General features: G+C 42.5%; 1 protein-coding gene across 11 annotated transcripts in view; it reads right to left on the bottom strand.

Moving 5' to 3' along the window:
• The window catches only part of ANK2 (ankyrin 2), a 261369-nt gene that overhangs the window by 166505 nt on the left and 71340 nt on the right, over positions 1–23524 (bottom strand). The window lies entirely within an intron of this gene.

Raw genomic sequence — 23524 nt, forward strand, 5'->3', positions numbered from 1 at the left:
CAGAAGCTAGACTTTGCAGTGAGAGAACAAACACCAGGGATGTGAGAAACCTAGATTTAAAATCCCAGGTGTCCTTTCACCTCAATGAATCAAGGGCCCAATTAAAACACTTATTTATGTAAAGTAGAACAGCTCCCAAAAAAGAAGGAACAGACTAGTCAAGCACTAATATATTCATTTGGGACTTCAGAAACCTCTCTGAATCCAAAATCTCCATATAAAACCACAACCACCAGTCTTTTGACAGAGATCTGACACTGTGCAATGGAGCAGGCTCTCAGAGTACTGAGTCAGCCAACACATCCACATGGCAGAGAACTCTGGTCAGGTGTAAAAGCAGCAAAGGCACCTCAGCACTTTGTGCCCCATCTTTCAGCTGGGTTCATTTGTAGCCTAGTGCTCTCATGCTTATCTGGTCTTTGTTGGTGCTGGCTGGAAGGTCACGGCATTGTCCATCATTCCACAATGCAGAGATATCCTGAGACATCACCTTTTCCATACTGAAGGGAAACATTTGCAAACCTTTCAAAATTTTAAATAGAATATCACAATCCCTAAGACTCACCCCTCTGTAAGTGCAACCAGTCAGCAGACAGGACTTACAAGTCCCTTCCCCTCCTTTAGGCATCCTCTCTCTTCCTTGAGGACAAAAGGATACACAGCAGAGGGCTTTCTTAATAAAAATCAGTCTTTAATTCAACATCTGATGAGAGGGAAGGTATGGCAGAGAGGAGCCACTACACACTGTAACAGCACAGCACTGCTGCAGGAGTGCTGAGGAGCCAGGAGTGAAGGAGCCAAGCCGAGCCGGGGGAGGACAAAGAAAGGTTTCCTTAATACTTGGGCTTTTTTTCCCCCACTAATAATGTTTTCCCCGAGTGTTTTGGCAACGCTGGTGCTGAGCACCACACGGTGGCACTCCAGCCCTGTCTGTCCCCAGCTGCCTCGGCTCTGCCCGGTCTAAGGAAAAGCAGGCACGCGATCTCCGGGTGCCAACACTTCACTCTGCCTTGAAATGCGTTCTCAGGCTTTGACACAGTTAATACTGTTTAATACTTCAATGCAGTTGAGAGGAATAAAAAGCTGTCCACTGGGCAACTGGTTTTTACTGCTTGAAATAAATAATAAACTACTTTCCCACCAATTTTAAGCTTCTCTTGGGAAAGGTGCCCTCCACATTGTCTGTGGAAAATCTACAGGCAATGCCCTGGCCCTCTGGAAGTGGGGTAGTGCTGCTCTTCCTGCCTGCTGCCCAGAGCTCTCTCTGCCTGGCAGTGGCCACCCAGGGCTCCCCAGGGCCTTTTCCTTTCTAAACTCTTCTCCAGCTGCAAGAACCAGAGCCAGCAGAACAACTCAGCAGTGCTGCTGGGCACAGCCATCCCTTACAGCGACCCTTAAGTGTTGATTGGAGTGTAAGAGCTGCTCACAGACCCTACGACCCTGACCTATGTGATTTTACATCGCATTTAAGATGAACCACTCTGCTTCCACTGCTCTCTGCAATCCCCAGGACAGAGCACAGTGCCTCCTGCTTTTTGCACCACGACATCTTTCTAATTTCTCCAAACTTGCTGCTCTGATGTGGTTTAACATCATATAATCTATGGTGTAGCTGCACACAGTACCCAGAGAGTTTCCCCATGGGAGAGAACAACACAGGATTTCACACCAACCATCAGCAGAAATGCCTTTGGGATTAATGATCCCTTTCAACACACAGGAAGGACAAATCTTTCAAATGCAAAACAAGTTGGTTTTTGCCATAGAAACACAGGTGCCTTGGAGAACAGTGTTTTCCACAACTTCATCATCCCCCAGAGACAGAGAGAAAACTGTACCCAGCCAGGACAGAGAAGTAACCTTTGCAAAGTCTCCTGCTGGCTTTTGCTCTGTATGATCTCAGATTCACTGCTGCTGTGCAGTCATGTGTAAGGGGACTATTGCTGAATTAATCATGCACCAAACTGCATGTGTGTGCAGAAATTGTCCCCTCCTGTACAGGAGGGTACAAGAAACCAGATTATTGCTATTTTGTCCTTTCATTTCTTCTCCCAGATTCATTTGCTGTTGCTGTTTTAACCTGTTCCTATGCCGGGAAAAGGAATTTCTGCAACAAAAATAAGGTTGGCAGGATTCTACATGTGGCCTCACCTCCCACAACATCTTAAACTGCGAGATGTGTACTTAACCTTGCACCACATAGAAATGCACTCAAGGTGAGACGTGTGGGGGAAGATGCAGCTGGTGGCTTAGGAGAAGAGTGAGGGGGCTGTGCAAGAAAATGGTATCAGATGGGAAACAACAAGAAATCCTTGTCCTTTTGAGGAGCACAAGGAGGCACACCTGCCACCATTTCTCTAATCTCCTCATCAGTGCAGGCCCAAATAGGAAGTTAACCCCTGTGGTCTGGGAGATGAACACTGAGTGCTCACTGTGCAAAATGATGCCACAAGGAGCCACGAGGCTCCTTGATGAGACCCCCTCAAGTTGCTCTTCGCTGTTCTTTCTTGGGAGCTTTTCAGCAAGTGCAGGGAGTCAACTGCACCACAAAAAATCCTTGCGAATATCAGATCCAAAGTCTATGTGCACCTCCTCACTGTAAAGGGCACTGCTACAACAACTTGTTATTAATAACAATTTCTTTTGGATTAATACAGGTACTAAGATAAAACTCACACTTTTAGCATCACATCATGGAACATGCATAAAACAGCATGCAGTGTAAGAACATTCAGGTTGCCAAGACAAGCACTCAAAAGCTAAAAATTCCTAATTAAGACCATAATCTTTATTCAGCCCCATTACACACATGTCCTGTGAGATAGTCTGTAATTAAGGATCACTCACTATATATTCATGAGACCTCTGCCCCCTTCAATGAGCAGGCCCAGGCAGCACGCACTTAAAAACCAGCTTTGAGCACTTATTTTCTCCTTGATGCTCAATGGGTGGCAGAATGGCTTTCATTCTGCATGATAAACCTGATTTCTGAAGATTAAATTACTAATTTCCTTATAGATCTTTCTGTAGTTCTCCTTGTTATTTATATATATATATATATATATATATATATATATATATAGATGTGATAACTACTAATGCATTTATTTTCAAGAACATCTTTGGGACATGAAAGGTACTTCATGAAAGGCAGTTTACAAGGCCAAATGTACCCTCTGATTTTGTCTGCACCAACCAGAAACACTTTGAACCTTATTTTTCAGGATATATTTGTTACATGCAGCATTTGTACTGCAAAAGTGATATTTTTATGGGCTTTGTTTGCCATAATGGGTGCTCAGAATTTGTCCAGGTAGACCACGAATCACAAGCCACGCTGTGATTGGAGGGAACACATAACTGCTGGCTGTCCTTGAGAAGCCAAGTTTTGGATGTGAGCAGCATCACAGCACATCTGAGGAGAACAAAGTCAGAATCCACAACTCCAGGGCAGTGCTCAGTTGTCTAAATGGCCAGTTTTGCTCTGTCCCTCATGATCCCACGTCTTGGACGTCCCATTTCCAAGCCAGTCCAACAAGAACATCGCCCTTTCCAGATGATTACACTCACATGTAGCTCAGGTCTAGCTGTGCCCTGTAAAAGTCATATTTATCACAGAAAAATAGAGCACAGCATCACCACCAGAGGTCTGCATGGGAGAACACACCCCTTATTCCTGGCACTTCTTCATCTTTATGCACAACTGTCCTCAGACTCACTCCTGGGAATGTCTGGATGCTCAGAAATGCTGTTGTACTGACACACCAAGCATCAGGCTACTGTGTCACCAGCCAGCATCAACAGTGTCACCATTTGTACCTGCACCAGGCTGCACCCAGGAGCTTGTGAAATACAGAACGTGCCTCAGATAAGACAGTTTAAAAAACATACAGAAAAGGAATAACCTCCCATCAGCAAGGACTGTACATAATGCCAGCTTGGCACCTGCCTTCCAAATCAACTCCTGGATTCAAGGGTGACCTATTGACATCTCCTTGTGCCTTTTGGCAGCAGTCTCAGCATCCCTCTTCCTCAGTGCTTTACTCTTGCCACACAGCGGTATCTCCCCATCGCCCTTCTCCCGCCCTATTCCACCCAGAGCGTCCCTGCTCCACCCTCCCCGCTGGGTTTTTGACAGATGTCTCCAGTCAGTACTTGGTGTTTTGCAGACGATCAGAAAGCTCGGCTGCACATCTGCTTAAGCTCATCCTCCCTGAATTCTAACCCCTTCCCTCTTCCCGGCAGCGGCACAACAAAGGCGGGTCCCGGTGAGGGCACCTGGGGACCCGCGGCGGAGCTGCCGTCAGAAGGCAGGAGCCTGCGAGCCGAGGGCACGGCCAGGCCAGGAGGGAGGGATGGCTGGTGGGGCTCATTCCGGGCGCATTCCCTGCCTGCGATCGCGCGGCATCGTTCGGGCGGATCGTCACTGCGGAGAGCGGTGGTCCCCATGGCAACAGAGCCTGCGATGCTGCGTGAGCCAGGCGGAAAGCAGCCCCGCACAGCGGGATGGACACGGCATGGCCCGCGAGGCTCGCAGGATTCCCAAACTCCAAGGACCTGCACAACAAAGCCGTTCCCACATCAGTGAGCCACGCTCCTACAAATTTTGCCAATCTGCCTCTCACAGCAAACACTGGTGTAGGATAAGGAATTAATGCAGCAGGGAGGGACCGTGGTCCAGAAGCTGGAGAGGGAGCAGACTCTTGCAGGATATTTTGGGCTCATCTGCTGATTTTCTATTTTTCTTCAGGCAAAACATATTGAAATTCTGTAAGAATGTGTAGAGTGCTGCATTCTCTGTGGTTTGGCCAAGCACTCTGATAACTTGAGCAGATAAATATGCCTACAAATGTAAGAAACCTCTGACACCAGATATGTTACTGTACTAATGCACACAGATAAAAATAGAACACCAAAGTTCAACACATCTACCATCGTGCAGATGAATTTTTTTAGCAGTAACCTCCACTTCCCACCACCCTTTTTTCCTCCTACTCTCCAAAGTGGGGGAAGAAAGTGGGTTCCCCCTCCAGCCACACATTCCAAGGCAGTACAGTACCTACTGTAACATCTACACAGTACAATAAACTGGCTACATTTCTTCTCTCCCTTTGCTTGGCCCACTTTCTCACCAGCAGCCTGAGCTACCATGAAACTGCACTATGGAAACACCATAAAACAAATTGCTATATTGATACTGAGTAAAACACAACTTTTTTTTTTTTCTTCCCCCTAACAAAAGGCATGCAATTCCTGGAAACCCTCCTGGATAACAAATACTGATTTAGACTCTTGTTGTAGTCTGGATTTTCTTGTCTTAAATATTAGGTAAATTGTTTTGTTTCTTTACTCATAGAAGCCACTTTCTGCCTATACACATATAGACATTAGTATTCATATTGACTTGAAACCTCTGCTAAACTAATCACTGATCAAAGTAATAAAACACAGTGGAGAGATGCAGAAGTTTCTGAAGGATGTTGCCTCCCCTGTTCTTACCAGGGAGCTTGCTTGTCCTGTCATGGAGCCACCTCAAGACTGAAATACCCAATTCTGCAAATGCTGGGATGGATGAAGATCCATCAAAGAGTGGCATCTTGAAAGAGTCTAAAGAACAAGACAAGGTTGGGGTACAGGGCTGTTGTAAAGTACAATAGATAAGTAGGCTTATTGCTAATTGACCCAGGGCTCAATGCAGAAGAAAATGAGTTCTTGCAGCCTTACCAGCTTTATTAAACTCTATTTCTACAGAAGCCTCCAGTAACAAGAGTCTTAAAACGCATTAGTAAATTATAATTAGGGATTTCTTATCTCTTTTACATGCTTAGAAATTAAAATCCAACTAAGTCAAAGGAAGGCTTCCATTGACCTAGAAGTCTTTGGAGAATCTCCTCATAATTTTCACTGATGGTAGCAGGAATTGTGTTTGTAAAGGAAAAATAAGAAGCTAATATTTTGCCAAGTGAAAACCACAAAGTGTTTTTTCCCCACAAGTGGAGCGTTCTTGGTGAGCACCATTTTGTAAACCAGGAGAGCGTGTGGAAGAAAGACAGTTTTGTCTCACAGCAAAAAGCAAGAAGAAAACTCTATTTCACAGCAATTAGTGACATAGGAGCTCAGAGAGCTCAATTAAAGCCAGTCCCAAAGCAGGCAGGTCAAGCACTGGCTGTGCACAGCCATATCACTCACGTGGAATAAACAATCTGCCCAGAATAGTTGGCTTATGGTAAAGTTTCCTAACACACACATTACCTAAGCCTATTTACCTTAACCACGAATGGCAGGACGCCTACACGCACTCCGGTGTCCTCAGCATTAGTGTATCGTGGCTTAGTTCTTCAGGAGAGAAAGAGCAAGCCTTACATGTTGCAAATGAAATGAAATTAATAATTTTTACCATGATAACCATTTTTTCTAAGTGTGATATACTGCGTGGCCCAGCAGTGGAATGCTGACCAGGCTCTACCAACAGTGTCAGGGCTCAGTCTCTGCAGGATTTCTGTGCATTTCTGTGGTGTGACTGGACACAAGTCAGTTTAGTTCTGTTTTCAGGACAATAATATCTTTTAATTCTCACAAACACACATATAGTATGGAAAAGTAAAATTAAAAACTACATGCATGCATCTTCTGGCTCTTCTTCCACTTTTTTTAAGGAACCACCCAGAGCTGTTTTTGAAACTTAGACATCTCTTTTACTTTCTTTAAATAATAGTATTCCATATTGATTTTGTATTGTATCTCTAGCAACAGGTGTGGTATCACTTTGATTAATTTAGCTGGTTAACAAATAAACCCTCTAATTTACAGGAATGTTTTGTAGTAGCCAGCCTCAGGATACTGAGCTATCAATCCCATGGAGGTGGAGAAGAAACCATGTGATGCTCAAAATACGTGTCCCTATCTAGGGACACAGCTCACTGCTGGGGCCTGAGTTCTTCCCCTGGGAGTCAACAGCTCTAGAAACTCCTACAAAAAACACAGAATCATAGAACAGTTTGGGTTGGAAGGGACTTAAAAGTCACCTGGTCCAATTCCCCTGCAATAAACATAATTTAATGGAAAGTCAGATACCTTAAGACCTTGCCTGCTTTTAGTCTAAATTGTGCTGTAATCATTTATTCCATCCGGCAAAAATTAAGCATACTGACTCCCCAATATCAAGGGTAAATATTTATAAAAACAGCAAGTAATTAATGACAGTAAACAACCTCTTGCTGCCTGTCCAAGGCTCCGGCAGCACAACAAACTGACAGCTCTTCCAAACACAGAGAGAAACAAGCACTTCCCAGAACAGAACCCAAAGTAATTGGTTTCCTACCCCTGCCTCCAGTCTGACACTCCCAGCTAAGCCAGAACACCAATCTGAGTGTGAGGCTTTTGGTGCCTGACGAGAAGCAAGTTGTGGGTGCTTGGGATGGGGATTTACATCCAGTGTGGAATCAGATCAAATAACTTCCCACAGCAACTCAGCAGAGTTTTTAGTAACTTGCAGTGAAAACATCTGTCTGTGGTCACAAAAAAATTCTAAGTGGAACTTTTTCAGGTGCATAATGGCTTGTCAGTACAACACTCTTAATGAGGTATCTTAGCCGTAGATCATAAAAATATCTAGTTTCCACTGCAAAAGTTGCCTTTGCTTATTATAGATGGGGAGGAAATGAAAAAGAAAAAGAGAGAGAAAAGCACAAGAAATAACTTCCACCCTGCTGAAACATTTCTGCAGAGGAAACTCTTATTTTAAACAACAACAATCACTGTCACTCAGGACTCAAAATTAATGAGGAACCTGGGGATGGGGAAAAGAAGTCCCCAAGCTAAAATTATTTTTGGATGCTAAACACCATGCAGCACTCAGGAGAGCAGTCTGCACTGGGGTGTAAACAGCCACATCACCTGGGAGCCAGTTAACTGCAGGCTGATTAACCTGCTCTAGATTACCTGTTTTGATGTTTTACCTTGATTTGCCTCAGGACAGCTCTATAAATAAGTCTTACAACTGTTCCCACACTTTTCCACTGAACTACCATGCCAGAAACTCACATCATGGACAATGATGCCTCTGGCTCCAGTAAACATGCTGAGACATCATGAGACATAAGGTGCAAAATCCAGCTATTTTTTGTATTTATCACAAATTAACATATTTACAAATACATATATATGATTTACATACATATACAGGACATTCCAAATTAAATTCCAAGGTGAAGATACATCTCTAGGTAGCTACAGAGCAGGAACTTATTTGTAAACGTTACAGCCTGAGCAGCTGCCATTGATGTGACGTATTTTTGCTTTATTTCAAAATCACACTGCACCAAAGGTCAGCCCTCTGTTATCACCTGATGTGTTTCTGGTGGACAAGCCAAAGGAATCATGCTGATTAGAGCTTGGTGAGGACCTGTCCTTGGAAATGGTCCTACAGAAGCAGGAATGCAGTAATTAGGACAGTTTCTTTCCATACCATTTCCATCCTCTGTCAGACCCATTTGATCACTTACAAAACAGTACTTCATTAATTTTCTTCCACCTCAGAGTGGTAACATCACTGATGGAAAAGCTGGCCACGCTGTTCCAGGAGGCTCAATAGCTTTCTCTGAAAGACTGTGCTAATTACTATAATCCCCTGCAGTGTTACTGAGGGGGCAAAATCTCAAGAGCCTGGAACTGGTGATGATGGAGTGACAATAGGCTTAGGGACAACGTTTCTATATTGAAAAAACTGGCTGTGCTCAGTACCAGCAGCTGTAAATAATATTGATTGCCTTTGTTTTTTCTTGTATTCAGAAGGTATGAGTAACAGTAGCAGTCAAATAGGTTGCTAACCAAGCTGTGGAAAACAGTTCCAATTCAAAAGCAGCAAAAACGCAGCAACGGTTTCATTTGGTGATTTCTAACAAAGTTCTGGAACAAAGGAAAAGGAGAGGGGAAAAAAAGGAGAAGTTAAGCCCTGGAACAGGCTGCCCAGAGCAGTGGTGAAGAGCTCTTGGAGAGACTTAGAAGACGTACAGACATGACACTTGGGGACATTAGTGGTGAGCTTGACAGTGCTGGAGGAACAGAAGGACTCAATGATATTATGAGGATTTTTTTTACCCTAAATGATTCCATGATTCTATGCAGAAGACAGCAGAGAAATAAGAGTTCCTGGCTGATCCACCAAAATTTTGATACCCAGAAAAAAAAACCTTAAAAAAAAAATCTATTAAACCAGTGAAACGATAAGGATTTTGAGCAAGGCCCTGCTGCCCTAGCCAGGACTATTTCTGCCCCTTGAGAGCCCAAGTACACGGTGACTGTCACACTCCTGCAGGCCCTGCTCTGGCTGCGTGGCCACAGGGCCCCCCAGGCAGCTGCAGAGCTGCCCCGGTGACACCTGCGTGCCTCAGGGGAATGGGGACTGCAAACGGCTACTGCTGACTGCATCGCAGGGAAAATTGGATAACCTTCACAAAACTACACCGAGGACTTCCAGAACAATGAAGCAGCCCTGACATAAAGGGAATAATGATCACAAGGAGCAGACAAAGACAATTTGTTAAGAACCTAATCATGTCAAATAGATTAAATTTCCAGGGTGGTTTTATTTTAACAAGGTCTTTCAAATGGACATGCATAAGCAAACTGGTATGGAATAGATGGAGATAAAATTACAAAAATAAGGCTATTTCCTATTCTTTCCTATGCATCTCTGAACTGTGAGTGCTGGAGATGAGATATTGGATTTGTAGAAATTTCAGCAGCTTGGGAGGTAAAACACATGAGGGAAGTACCCTCAATGAGAAGAGGGGAAGACGGACTCTAATTTTCCCTACTCTTCACACTGCCCAAAACCTGGTTTAAACTTCAAAAATCAGAGCTGGGCAAACTTAGACAAAATGTTTAAAACATATCAGTCAACAATTCTACCCATCTGAGTGAAGTTTTTCTGGTTTTCTGCCAGCACAGATAAAATACAAAAATACAGCTCTGCACTCACACATTTCATACGTTCTTCAGCTCTAATTGCTAGTGTTCACGCAGTCATCTACTAATTGCATTACTTGTTATTTCCAACACAAATACAGAACAGAGCTATCTCCTTACTCCATTTGTCTCTTCAAAAGCATTGCCTGGTTGTGCAAAAAAAAAACCTTCAGAGGAAAATAATCAGAGAAAAAAAAAATCCAAGCCTGCTGCAGATAACGCTAATTCCATCGTACATCTTAGTCATGAAGATTTGCCTTTGATTTGGACACTTGTTTCAAGAAAATTAACATACAAACCAGAAATTGTCATAGATAAGACAAAGGATGAAATTAATTTTTAAATTTCTCTCTTTTTTTTTTTTTTTATTTCAGTAAAAATGGGGACTGGTGCCTTTCATACACCAACTATGGATTTGTCAGGTGAATTTTGGTACCATCTGAAGTGGTCTTGGTCATCCAGCATAGAAATTGACCATCTCTTTAACATACTCCCAACTTCTTTGTTGACACAGAGAGGGTGTAACAAAGTCATAGGATTATAGAATGGTGTCAGTTGGAAGGGACCATAAGGATCAAAGTCAGCAGCAGAGGTTCATTAATTTGCAACTAGTTATGCTTTTAAAAGCCTAGTAAGGAAGTAGGCCTTCCTAATCTGAAACATGAGGGTAAAATAATGCCTGGATCAAATTATAAGAAATTAGTTCCTGCTAATTCTGTGCATGTTATTAAAATTACTAAAATTTATCTCAATAAGCCATGGAGCTCACAGTCTTAATGTTTATTAAAGAACTACACAGAGAGAAATGCTTATTTACAGCTGAAATGCCCCAGTGCAAGAAGCACACATGCACCTACAGGATAAAAGCAGACACACCCCATCCCCACACTAAACACCTTTTTTAGAAAAACTGTTGATTATGTCTCAACATTTCTCAGCCTTCCTCATTTGTAGCTTCCATTACAGCTACCTAAAGTCAACCTCTCCACTTCTTGTCTGCAAATAACCACCAAAATGGTTCATCCTTCACTCTGAAAGTCATTAACGAAGAACAGAGATTATCTCCAAGATTTACTTTAAAAGCATCACTACTCATGCTAAAATGGCACAGTAAAAGCACTGAAATGTCTTTTACCAAAGGGAATTAAAAGATTGCAGCCTGGGATTTAAGAAAGTCTCAGTGACATAATATCCTTTCAAACTAGCTGTGATTAGCAGGTTACCCTGAACATTCTCAGCACCTGCAACTAAACATTTCTGAGGTGACACACACAATCTCATACTGACCTAGGAATGTTTAAATAAATGCAGCCCAACTAATACAAACCCTTTTGAAAACACTTTTGCAGGCTTTTAAATATTAATTACTTTTTAAAAATGTAAACTACAAGAAATAAATATGTATAGGGTTTCAAATTAATACACAAATGCAAATACAGAGTAGATGACATGAAGCTGAAGTGTCATGCCCAAGTTACTCTGAACAATAACACCTTGAGAGCTCCAACACAGAAATACAAAAAATCAGTGAACCTGAGACAGAATTAGATATATTTCAAAGTATCTACTCATTAAACACCGAAAGAACTAAAATACCGTGCTGCTTTATAGCCTTCCACTTTTTTAAAGCAGCAGTCTAAATTAATTCCAATGCTATTTGCCCTCTTTGGCACACCCTCAAATAAAACAACACCTGACTTAATTAAGCACAATTGAACACATATTTCTTATTGTGGAGGAGCTGAAACTCCTGTCACCAGTGCCAGGAAGACACAAGTGTCTGGCGCTCCTAGACTGAAAAGTTTTCTGAAAATGCACTACACAAACTATTGAGGGTTCATTTCTTTATATTCTAAACCAAAATGAGATCTTGTTTCAAGAAGACAAGGTGTGGGAATGCAGCCCTTCTGCTAAAGACTGGGAAGGTGGCAGGGAAGCTGCTCTCATTAATCTTGGCTGTGCCCAGGCTGCCACTGCCTGCTGTCACACCCCCTCTCAGGGAGCCCAGCACCTGCACAGGGTGACAAAGCCAGTGGCATAAGGACAGGAGCTTGAATAAACTCTGAACAAAATGCTTGGCTGGCAGCCCAGGCCAGTGAGACAGAGGTTTTTGGCATATTCTGTAAAAATATCAAAAGAAGAAATGAAGGAAAGGGGTGATAAAAAACATTTTCAAAATTATATCTGTACAATAAAGAGATGCTGATAAAACCCCTGTATTTTTAGAATCAAAACACAATTCTTTTTCTCAAAGTTATTCCTTTTTGGCTTTCCAATTACTTTCCCTAAAACCTTTCCATAATGTTCTGAGAGTCTCCATTTTATTTCACTGCAACTATATTATGTGCCAGCAATCCAGTTGTGGAACCCCTGCAATTAATAAGTTCCCAAAGGCTACGGAAACATTTCTTGATTTAGAACAGCTGAAGAAATGGTTCTTTATTTGAGCAGACAGATACATGGAAGGCATTTAACGACCTAAGAAAAAAATCTACTGAGCACTGCACGAAGTGACAGTGGCTGGAGTGGACAAAGGGCTCCAGCAACCATTTGTACCTTTAAGGCCAAACCTAAAGATAAAGATCAACTTTAACAGAGGCTGAATAAGATCAATATAAAGAAAGTATGTTTCTTTCACCTCTCTCCTGAAATATTTTGTGATACAAAAAAATAATTAAAACAGAATAAACCCCTTATAATCCCTGCTGTTATTTGTAAGGGTTTTTTGCACCTGGCATTTTGTTTGTAGTTCTCATGTATCAGCAGGTGAGTGTGCAACTCTGGAGTTCATCCTCTTCACACTCATTTCATGTTAACAACTGCCTCCTGCATTGCCCTCCCCACTAGTCTCAACCACAACCAAAATGAGATTGAAATTCTGGACACAAAACACATGTGACAGTAAGTAAATCTTAACTATAGTCCCTGTCAGCACATGCATCCAATGACATCATCCTTACCCCTCGACACGACTCCTGCACTGCGAGAAATCTGTCACAAGTGCCACTGTTCCCAACAATCTCACATTTAATCTACCCTCCCTGCTGTCCTTGGAGCACTGGATGTGCCACATCTGAGCTCATCCTCAAGGCTGCACTGCCTGCACAGCAAAGCTCTGAGGAAGGCTCCCAGCACTGCAGAACAGTGCAACAGCCTGGGTGAGGTCACCTTCCAAACGAGTGGCAGCAGCCCCTCCAACCAGGCACACCCTGTGGGCTTTGTCTGATCTAACAGGGCACTGCCAGAGTGTTCAGATTCAAGCACAATAAAGAGGAACTTCACTTTGTATTTTGCAAACAACGATGCAAACTGATTTGCAAAAAACTCATCCTGATTTCCAACAGTACTGGGAGACTTGTAGGAAACCAGAGAAACAGAACTCTGAAGGTTAGAAAAAATAATTAAAAAAAAAATCAGTGAAAATAACTCTCTCCAGAAGAAACTCTTGTAATGCCACCTGGAATAATCCACCTGTACATTTCACCACCTCGAGGCAGTATGTGATAGACTTATCCAATCCTTAGGTCTGAGATATACCAGGTCAGAGCTGAGAACTGCCTTTAGAATTTAAAAGTGAATTGAAATGTTTCAGGAAGAGAAGAAGCTGCATGTTTCCACAGGTATCTGCTGGATTTTATGGCACCCTCTTGGACACAGACTGATAGCATAACATGTTTTCCACAAACACCAATATAGACTAATGGCTGTCATTACTACAACAATAAAACCAGCCACTAATTTTATTAGGTAATGAGGACAAATTTTCCAGAGAAGGATTAAACACCTGGACACAGAATTTATCAATCTAAGCTCTGAGTATATTGAAAACCAGTCCTAATTCAGCTATTCATGTAGCCATAAATGTCAAAGTAAACAAGAAAATATTCAATTTGTTCCAGATGGTATGACTTTCAAAGCCATTAAAAAGCAGTCAAAATTACTGAAGGTCATACAATCCTTCAATGAAGTTCAGCAATCTTTGACTCAGGCTCTAAAAATGAGCTGTGGGTTTCATTTGAACACAGCTAAGCTAAGGGTCCACTTTCCATGGCACACCCAACCTGAATGAGCTCCTGAACACTTGGAGTAATCTCTGAGAAAAGACTTTGGGCTCAGGAGGTCTTTGGGTGAAAAGTAAAGGGCAGGAAGAGCACAGAGAAGAGTCGGGGTTTAAAAAAAGAAGGGATCTGAGGAATAAAGGCCCCTGGAGATGGTCCCCAAGAGTAGGAGAGATGCAGAAGAGCTGAGGATCGCTGGATCCTCAGCCTTGTTTTGGCGCTTGCACCTGAGGCTGCCCCAGGCAAACCACTGCAAAGTAACTGCCTGCAGTGATACCAATTTTCTCCCGTAAAGCACATCAGCTGCAATAATGAAAAATGCTGGTTGAGAAAATGAGTTCATATTAATACCACCACCATCAGAATGGCAGCCCAATCTCACTTGGTCAAACCAAGCACTACAGCAATGTAAATCACACTCTCATTTCATGTTCCTGTAAATTACATTTTAGACATTTTCAAAAAAAAAAAAAAAGCACTAAATAATTACCTGCTTTTCAAGCTGTACCAATAAAGGAGTTTTATAAGTACATAATAGGGAAAAAATATCTCCCTGATGATCTAGTCAAGCACTGAAACCCTCACCAAAAAATCAGCCTCACCTCTACGCTCCCAGCTGCTCATTTCCACCCCTTCCCAACCTGTGTCCTGTACAGGGCAGAAAAGGGGAGCTCAAGCCCAGATCAATTTCTTACTCTGTTTCCCAAGAAGAACATTCACCTGGTGGCAGGATCGCCTCACCCCATTTGTCTAACTGTGGCCTCAGGCTTGGAGCACTGAGACCCAAACCCATAACCTGATCACCTTTAGAAACTACTTCTAAACACAATTACAAATGCCACAGCTGCATTATGGCCTTTAGAGGCTTTTAAGAGTGGAATCTGAGGTATTCAGTCTCCTTTGTATTAGCTAGAGCTTTTCTTTTGGGGAGATCAGCTACATCCATTTTCCCAGAAAGTTTCAGTAAAAGCTTAACTGTTTGTTCCCTCCTTTGAGAAAAACAAAATAAAATTTGTCATCACAATAATCTTCCCAAGAGGACAGATAGGAGAAGACAAAAGAAAAGAAGGCCCCAGTTCAAATGTGGCTTCCCATGTGAATCATCCCTTAACTATGGGCTCCAGCATCAACATCCAACACATGAAGCTTCCCTTACTCCAACTCATACTAAACCAGTTTGTAGCTGTATCTTCAGCACTTTGATTACATCCAAAAGGTCAATTTCTTTAACTGCATTTACCATTTTCATTCAGTAATTGTTTGGCTTGAGTGTTTTTTTTTTTTTAATGCATCTGGTTTCCATTTAGCTGAAACTACAATGTGCAAAAGAGATTTCCAGGTGGACTTTTTTCCTCAATGACTGAGAGAAATTGGAATACCATATACAGAAGTGCTGGCTGAGTGCAATCCAGACCATATTATTTCTGTTCAGAGGTATTACCTGGTCTTTACACTGATTTCTAGGAAAGGCATGCTGTACATCACTATCCTAATTGCTGTCAGGAATGGGCCACACCCATAAACTCCTTCTGCAAAGAAGCAATCTTGAATCTTAAAGTGTACATTAGTGCATAATGAGTTCCTGGCAGCTGTTTTCCAACTGAAAGCCATCGCCTGCTGCTTCTGTTGGGGACGTGGCTGTGAAAAAAGCAGTTCTGCTGACGAGCAGGGCGGAGAGAGGCGTTTGTGAACACACAGCATCACGTATAATTAACCACAAGCCTGTGCACACTTACACCTCCAAACACAACTGCAGTGGCTGCAAGCTCTGCAAGGGCCATGGCTTCCTTGGGAAACACCTCCTGCACTATTGCAAGAGATTATTAGAAGTGAATGCAACAACAAAAGCCTGGCTTGTCTTTTGGGGGGGGTACACAAAGTACAGGAAGGAATATTCACACCTTTCCCCCTCAACCATTACCTGTCACAGCACAAGTCGCAGTTGAGACAGCCACAATACACAGAATATCACCAGACAATTCCAGAAAGCTTCAGGCATCTGCCCATACAGAGAACCACCAGGCCACCTCAGAAGGCTGCAAGCATCTGCTCCTCCTGTTCCTCAGCCCAACCTTTTACAGCCTCCTGTTCATGCACTGCACCTGGGTGCCCTCTGCTCCCTTTGGTGATTGGTCAGTGCACACCTGGGCACTCCCTGCCTCGTTACCTTCAATGCTGCTCACCTGCTTGGCACAGCTGTAGCCCATTGGGGATGAGGCTCCAGCCCCACTCCCAATTACCACAGACTGTGTGCCTACAGTTACCAAAGAAAATGACCCTACACTTGACCCATTTAACTTGTATTTCACACCAAATAAGAGGCTAACACCAGATCCAAGGGCTGAGTGGGAGGCTGTGATCTCTAACCAGGGCAATGATCTTTAGACAAGGCACAGAACACATTCCCATCTTTCTCTTCCCCTTGTTTTCATGAGTGCTGCAGTCATCGTTCTGCCTTCAGCCTGGGCAAAGCAGTTAAAGCACAAATGGAAATGCCAGCTCATAAAGCGCCTTTCTTCAGTGTTTCAAAGCTAATGAGCATGAATCACAGATTGATTGGAAAATCTGTGCCCATTCCAGAGCTTCTGTTTCTGATCTTCACCCCTCTCTGCTGTGTCAGAGGTGTACAGCAACAAGAGCTCAGCTCCTCGGCTGAGGCAGCTGGCAGGGCCCCACTGGCCGTACCAAACCCACGCTGACATCCAGCACAGACTGGAGCCCACTGTGCTCCGTTGCCATGCTCTGGAAAAAAACACAAACAGGCTGGGACACGGCACCACACCCCCAAGCGTGCACACACACATCCCAGGGCCTCCTTCTCCTGGTGTTTATGCCCATTCATTCACTTTCTGATTAGATCATACCCATGTCCCCACCAGCACAGGCAGACGAGGTTTCTAATGGCTCAGGGCATGAATAAGTGCCACTGTTTCTTGACATTTGTACATTGACATCTGCTCTCTGATACTGAAAGCTGCCAGATGGATTAAACGTCTAAAATGTTTTAAAAAGAAGGACTAGAAGAGTCTTCTGATCACAGGAAAGCGGCACAATTTTTAACACAAGAAGAGACAGACAAGGTTTAGAATTGTTATCCTATAGAAGGGTGTAAACTGTTTATAAACACCAGCTCCCACTTCCATCCGCATACTGCAAAACTATCACCAATGTTCTTTGCTGCCTCCACTAGGCTGACACACATTTCAAACCCTGCCTTATCAAGGAACCCTAGGAGTGGAGCAACCAGCAGATTTAACTGATCATGAAGCTGTACTGCTGCAGGAATCTGTGCATTCCTGGTGCCAACTGAAATCCATACGCTCTGCTTGCTGAGACCCAGTACTACAGTGTAATATAAATGCATGGCAGCCGAGCCTGAATGAAACAAATAAAAGCAACCAACCCCTTCTGAACCACTCAGCTTGTGGCAGAAACCTATACGCTGTTTAACCTAGAAAATCATTTCCAACTGCAATTACTGCCATTTACTCTATCCTTTCCTTCAGAGCTGATCCTACTCCCCAGAGAGCACTTCATTCATGAGCTAAATTGGTGGGTGTGGGTGTGAGCTAAACCCAGAGAAAACACAAGTAGGTTACAAATTGTGTACCTGCTTGTAACCCAAGTGCAGCCAGCTGGAAGGAGCGCAGAAGAGGTGAGATAACGTGGGTTGGTATCTACCTTTTCTCTCCCTGAACTGCTGCATGCCTAAGAAACATTTATATTTCAAGAAGGCTTGAAGAAGACAAACCAATTCCCAAAGTGACTTGCAATGCCCGAAAGGATACACTGCCTTTTTTTGTGTAAAAGGTAGAGATGTAATACTACATTTTCCATCCTCCAAATTCCTATTTAAAATAGAGAAAGATTAATTTGACAGTTACATATCCTTTCAACTATGATTTTTTAATCAAAACTGACCTGAAGTAATTCACTGTCTCTCATGCAATTTTAGCAACTGCTCTGAGGAAGCCTTAAATGTTTGTCCATCTCCATCTACTTTTTAAATATTTTTCCCCTCCTATGTTTGGTGCCAGAGAACAATGAAATGAAGTGGAAATAAATGAGAAAATGAAAAGCTGCTAGGATCCCACTGAATGAATAACAGTACTGCAAATTTCTACTGAAAACAGAAATACTGGATTATTCCTACACAGTGGAGGCATAATGACAGGAAGTTCAAATTTTCAGCTCAGCAATTTCTGTCACCAAGACAAAAGAAGCCTACTTAATCAGCTAGGAAAGATTCTGAAATAATTAATTCCTGAAAATAAATGAGAATGGAAAAGCCTCTGGCCATCTTACTATTTTTTTGGCCTCCCTCTGTTCCTTGCATTTCAGAGCTCCAGGGCTCCCAGTGTCTAACCTAAATATCTACGTGCTGCATATGTCAGTCTCAATTTGTAGAGTGAAAAAACGTCCCTTGCCAGAGATGTCATCCAAAGCATCAACACAGCATGGCCAGTGCAGGCAGGGACACAGCACCACAAAACCACGGCAGCTCTGACAGGGATGGGCAGGTAAGAGAAGGGGATGCCGCGAGGGCAGGGAGGCAGAGGGTGCCCATGGCTGCCTCCAGCACGGCCCCAGTGTCCCCAGAGAGGCAGGGCAGGTGGCTTCAAGCCCAGCTCAGCCCCTGTGACCGCAGGAATGCGTGACACGGCTGCGAGATGCGCGAGCGCGATACAATATGTGCAATACTTGACAGCCCCAGGCACCCCGCAGGGAGAAAGGGAAGCTGGCTGGGGAAGAAGGGACTTGGCTTCTCTGACTCACTTGATGTTTGCCAAACATTGGTGAAAATGAGCAAGAACTGAGAATGATAAATTGGGAACCCGGAATGTGCAGCAGGCGGATGCAGGCTCAACCAGCCACACCATTCCCTGTAACAGTCACCACGGATCCAGACCATTTCCTCCTTATTATCTTCACAGATTTAATCTGTGAAACACAGCACTGGCACAAATCTGCTAATACACTACAACTACTCCATCCCTTTGCAGATTCCCATTACTCTGTTACAAAAATAAGAACATTTTTAAAACAATATATATATTACCTTTAAAGGCCGCAATTAACGAATTTAACCTTCCAAGTAGTTGTGTTAGACCTAAGACTTGTTCATTGCTCATTGCATCGATACTGTAGTGCACAGTAATGGCTGAAGTGACCCTGTTGCACTGGAACACAGAGACCTAGAAAAGCCAGGCTCAGCCATGGGGCCCAGACCATGTGCACTCTCTGTCTTACACACTTAATGATGCTAAAAAAAAACCCACAAAGCCACAAAATGCTCTAGTTCAGATGCAATACACATCATTATTTTCCCTGTCTTGTTGCTCTAAGTAAATGGAAATTATTTCTCCAGAGTGTCACTCACCATGGAGCTATTGTGATGGGAGCACAGAGAGTGTTTGCTGATGCAACCGAGGACACAGAGGTGGGACATTCTATCCCATAGTGGGAGAAATACACATCATTTTGGGGTTGTTACCATCACACATAGCAACTAGAGCTAAATACAGCAAAGCATTTGCAGCTACAGTATTAGTTTTACACCTGGCACAAAATGTGCTGGAAGACTCGTGATAGGAATAAAAGGCAAAGGGAACAAGCAAATCCTGATTTCAGTAACGCAAGAATAGCAGTGGAGTTGCATCAGATTCACAGTAGTGCAAACCATGTTAAAGCACAGGGCAGCCATTTAGGAATACAACTGGTTTGACCCTTAACACTCTTAACAAACCTGTCCATGACTTAAAAACAAGTTTATCTTTTTCTCTATGTATTCTCTTCTTTACAGAGCAAATTCTAACACCATGTATGTGCCTGTTTACTTTAATGTAAATTGGATTATAGCTCCTTTGAAAGCAAAGCAGTTCCAGTTCTCTCCCACAGCTGAAAGAAGAATAAGACCTTCCAGCCTTACAGCAGCTGTGTTACCAGTAAAATTAGCAATACTGAGCACCAGTGAGTTGGGTTAACTTGAAACTACTGCTTTTCCTTTGTGATAAAGTCTTTTAGATATTTACTGCTGAAAGAAAGAAAAGCCTATGGTTTTTCCATTAGCTCTTCTCTGCCTGTTCAATTTACTGCTTATTGACTGCAGGAAAATCATCTTTCTTCTAAAGCTAGAGGATGTGATCTCTCTCAGTGGCACACTCTGGTTTCATGCTGATTGGATCACCAAACACACAGCCAAGAGCAGCTGCCACAGCTATTTTTCTGTCACCAGTAATCACAGCAGAGTGGGGCGAAGAGCAGTAACTAGAGAAGGCGTGGTGGGACCTGGCAAGCATGGAATGAGGGCAATTCAGGCAGACACCACCCAGAGGACTGGAACTGCTCTCTTACCAGTCCCCACACCAATTTCAGGAGGGATGGTCACTGGTTCAAACCCTTCTTTTGATGGCTTTCAATTGTCCACTAAATTTGGGAGTCGCAAGAGTGAAATAACTAGGTAAACAAGCATTTTAAAATACTTAAGTAGCCACATTTACCACCAATTCAAGTGCTGTGTAATATTATTATGACACTGTGAATGACACAGAGGAAAGCACAGAAACATGGGAGCAAGGGGAACCTCCTCGAAGGAGTTTAATCCAGTCCAGTGATACGTTAGAGAAATCATTTCTCATACATAATTAAGTTTCTCTTGGCTTTTTATCTGATTAAACCTATTAGAAGGCTGCAGAGGAGCCTCATTTCCTTTTCCCCTCAGGTTGTCTTTGCTTGAGCACACTAAAGCCAAGCTCCTCTGGATTCTTTATAGGACAGGCTCACTCTTCTGGCAATACCTCTCTGCATGTTTTGTGTACATTAGGATTCTTGTTCTTGAACTCAAGTGACCAACATGACACTCGTATGCCAAAATGAGTCTCAATTACTTTATGCATGGAATAAAAAGTCTTAAGTAACTGAAATTAAAAAGATTAGCTTGTACACTGTAACAACTCCATTAGCAAGCATACAGCTTCCACTGGAAGTACTCCACATAATGCAACCAATTCTATTTTAAAAAGGAGATTATGCTTAGGTTAGAAAAGGAAGTCTCATTTTTGTTCCTTTAAATCAACATTACAACTTCCTCCAAGTCTTTTCGACTATTGGTCTAATTCCAAGATTTTAATTTTTCTTAAAGAATGAGCAATACAAGTAACAAGACTGTAATTCTGCAACAAGCCAAGATGGATTATTTCTGCATTGATCCATCAACAGTGTGCTTTATGAAGAACCTGTAAGTTTAGGAAGAACTTGTGGCTCCTAGAGGCCCCTTTGCCATCAGTGCTTTCAGTACTAGCTATAGGAACATGCTTCCTTTTTCACATGATGACCAACAGCAGTTGGTTTTCATCTGAAACACTCTAGAATGAAAAAACCATCAAGTACTAAATTACTCAAGTAATTTATTAGTTGAGCCCTTTGCAATAGACTTGGCAAAAGACAGAAGGAAAGCACTAATATATTCCAAATTCCAGATCACTCGCTGCATTACCCCTTCAATACCAATCTCCATAAAGTTACACCAACCGCAGAACGAGTTCTGTCCACGACTGTGTCCTCTGCTCTCCAATACTAGAGCTGAGTGAACACAGACTTTTAGTCCAGGAACACAAATTTGATCACATCCCAGTTATCACAGGGGCAAAATACACAGGAAAACTGGACACAACCCTACCATTGGATTTAACCAACCTTTTAAGGCAGCCCACTTACTCACAAGAGCACACAAAGCCACGATCATTATTACCATGAGGATGAAATTTGGCTCTGCACAGGTAGCAATTTTCCCCATTCTAAGAAAATTTTGATTTTTCCCATCCTGTATGAGGACAAAACTGAAGCCTTCTTATTTTAAAGCGTGCACACATTAAAAAAAAAAAAAAAGAAAAAAGAAAAAAGAAAAAAGAAAAAAGAAAAAAAAAAAAGGGGCACAGCTGAAAATTAGAGTAAGTCATACTTGGCTTCCTGGCTAGGACACCCTCCTAGAATACAGAAGATCCAGCCAAAGCTGTATCTGAGAAGAGCCGCTCTCTGTCTCTCCCAATACATAGATCAAACTCATCTAGCTCAATTAATATTTAATTATCCACACAAAAGGGATCAGCTTCCGCAGAACAGATAGAGGGCATATTGGCTGGTGCAATGCAGCTTTGTTCAGCAAAAGTAGTTCAGGACCTGAAAACAGGCTACATTACTTGGGATTTTGGAGCTCTTGCACATGGCACTTTTGTCTCTCTTCCCAAAATAAATTGTGCCTACACCATCAAAACACAGAGGAATTCAACCTGGAATTCTTGCACTCTTGGCTGTTCCAGGGTCTATCTACGTCATCAAGAAAGTTACCAATTTTGAGGTTTTCAGAAAATAATTTGTAGAATTTCAAAAGAAATACCAAAGGCAGCGGTATTTCCTCATGAAATCACTACGGGTGAAGACTGGTGAGAGCTTATCTAAAACCAGACCCACCAACACCTAGTGCATCCAAACTCAGGGATTAACAATATTTTTGCTTAATATTTGTCAACTGAAAATGCCCCATTAACATTTTCTAGTTGTAAAAGAAGATACCCAAGCATTTATTATGCTTTTGAAAAATGAAGATGAATCAGCTGTTGGAAGACTCTGAATATGAAAACTCAATGTAAGAGATGCTTTCCAAGCATTCATTTGGCAGTTGTTGGAACCTTGAAAGGCTGTGGGCTACTTGGAAAACAATGGGGAAAAAAGAAAGCACAAACACAGATATTAAAAAATAAGCAATCCAAACACTCACTTTGACTCCTTAGACCTTCAAAACCTCTCTCCTAATATGATATTGTTTCCAGATAACTCAACAGTCCAATTAAAACGTTGGCTGTGCACTTCATCTTTTGACTCTTGCTTCCTTACATGGATTTCCATACCCCCACAAATATACTTTTCAATTTCAGAGGTGAGTCAAAGTAGATATCCTCTTTCCTACTAGATTCTGCTTAAATATAAGGCCAAGATGCTATATAAAATCTCCCACTGTGTGGGGATCCAGGCAATATTCCAAACACAATGGGGTGGGGTGAGGGTGTTTTTGTTCAAATTCTCGCTTAGACTGGATTCCCTCATTCCCTTATGGTAACAGGTACAGAATCTTCCCTCTGTAATAAAAGGGGCCTAACAGTGTCACCTATTGCAAAAGAGCTTTTCCTCACCGGGTCCAACCCAACACAGAAGTCCCCAAACACATGTCTGCATGTTATTACAATCTGTAACAATTTGTCTTGCTCATGTACAGTGTTGGTTAAAATGCAAATTCTATGCAAAATGAGGGACTGAAAAATTCATCGGTGTATGCTGTGTATGGATTAAATAATAATTCTTCATCCTGTAAGCTGTCCCCCACATTTCAGTGTGGTAACTCAGGTTATAGCAATTGACATAAAAGAAGGGGAGGGGAAAATAAGGGTAAACCCGTTTATGTCATAATTATGCAGCACCACAGACATCTCTCCTCCTAAAGG

The sequence above is a fragment of the Vidua chalybeata genome, chromosome 4 (genome assembly GCF_026979565.1).
Source record: "Vidua chalybeata isolate OUT-0048 chromosome 4, bVidCha1 merged haplotype, whole genome shotgun sequence".
NCBI classification, from domain to species: Eukaryota; Metazoa; Chordata; class Aves; order Passeriformes; family Viduidae; genus Vidua; species Vidua chalybeata.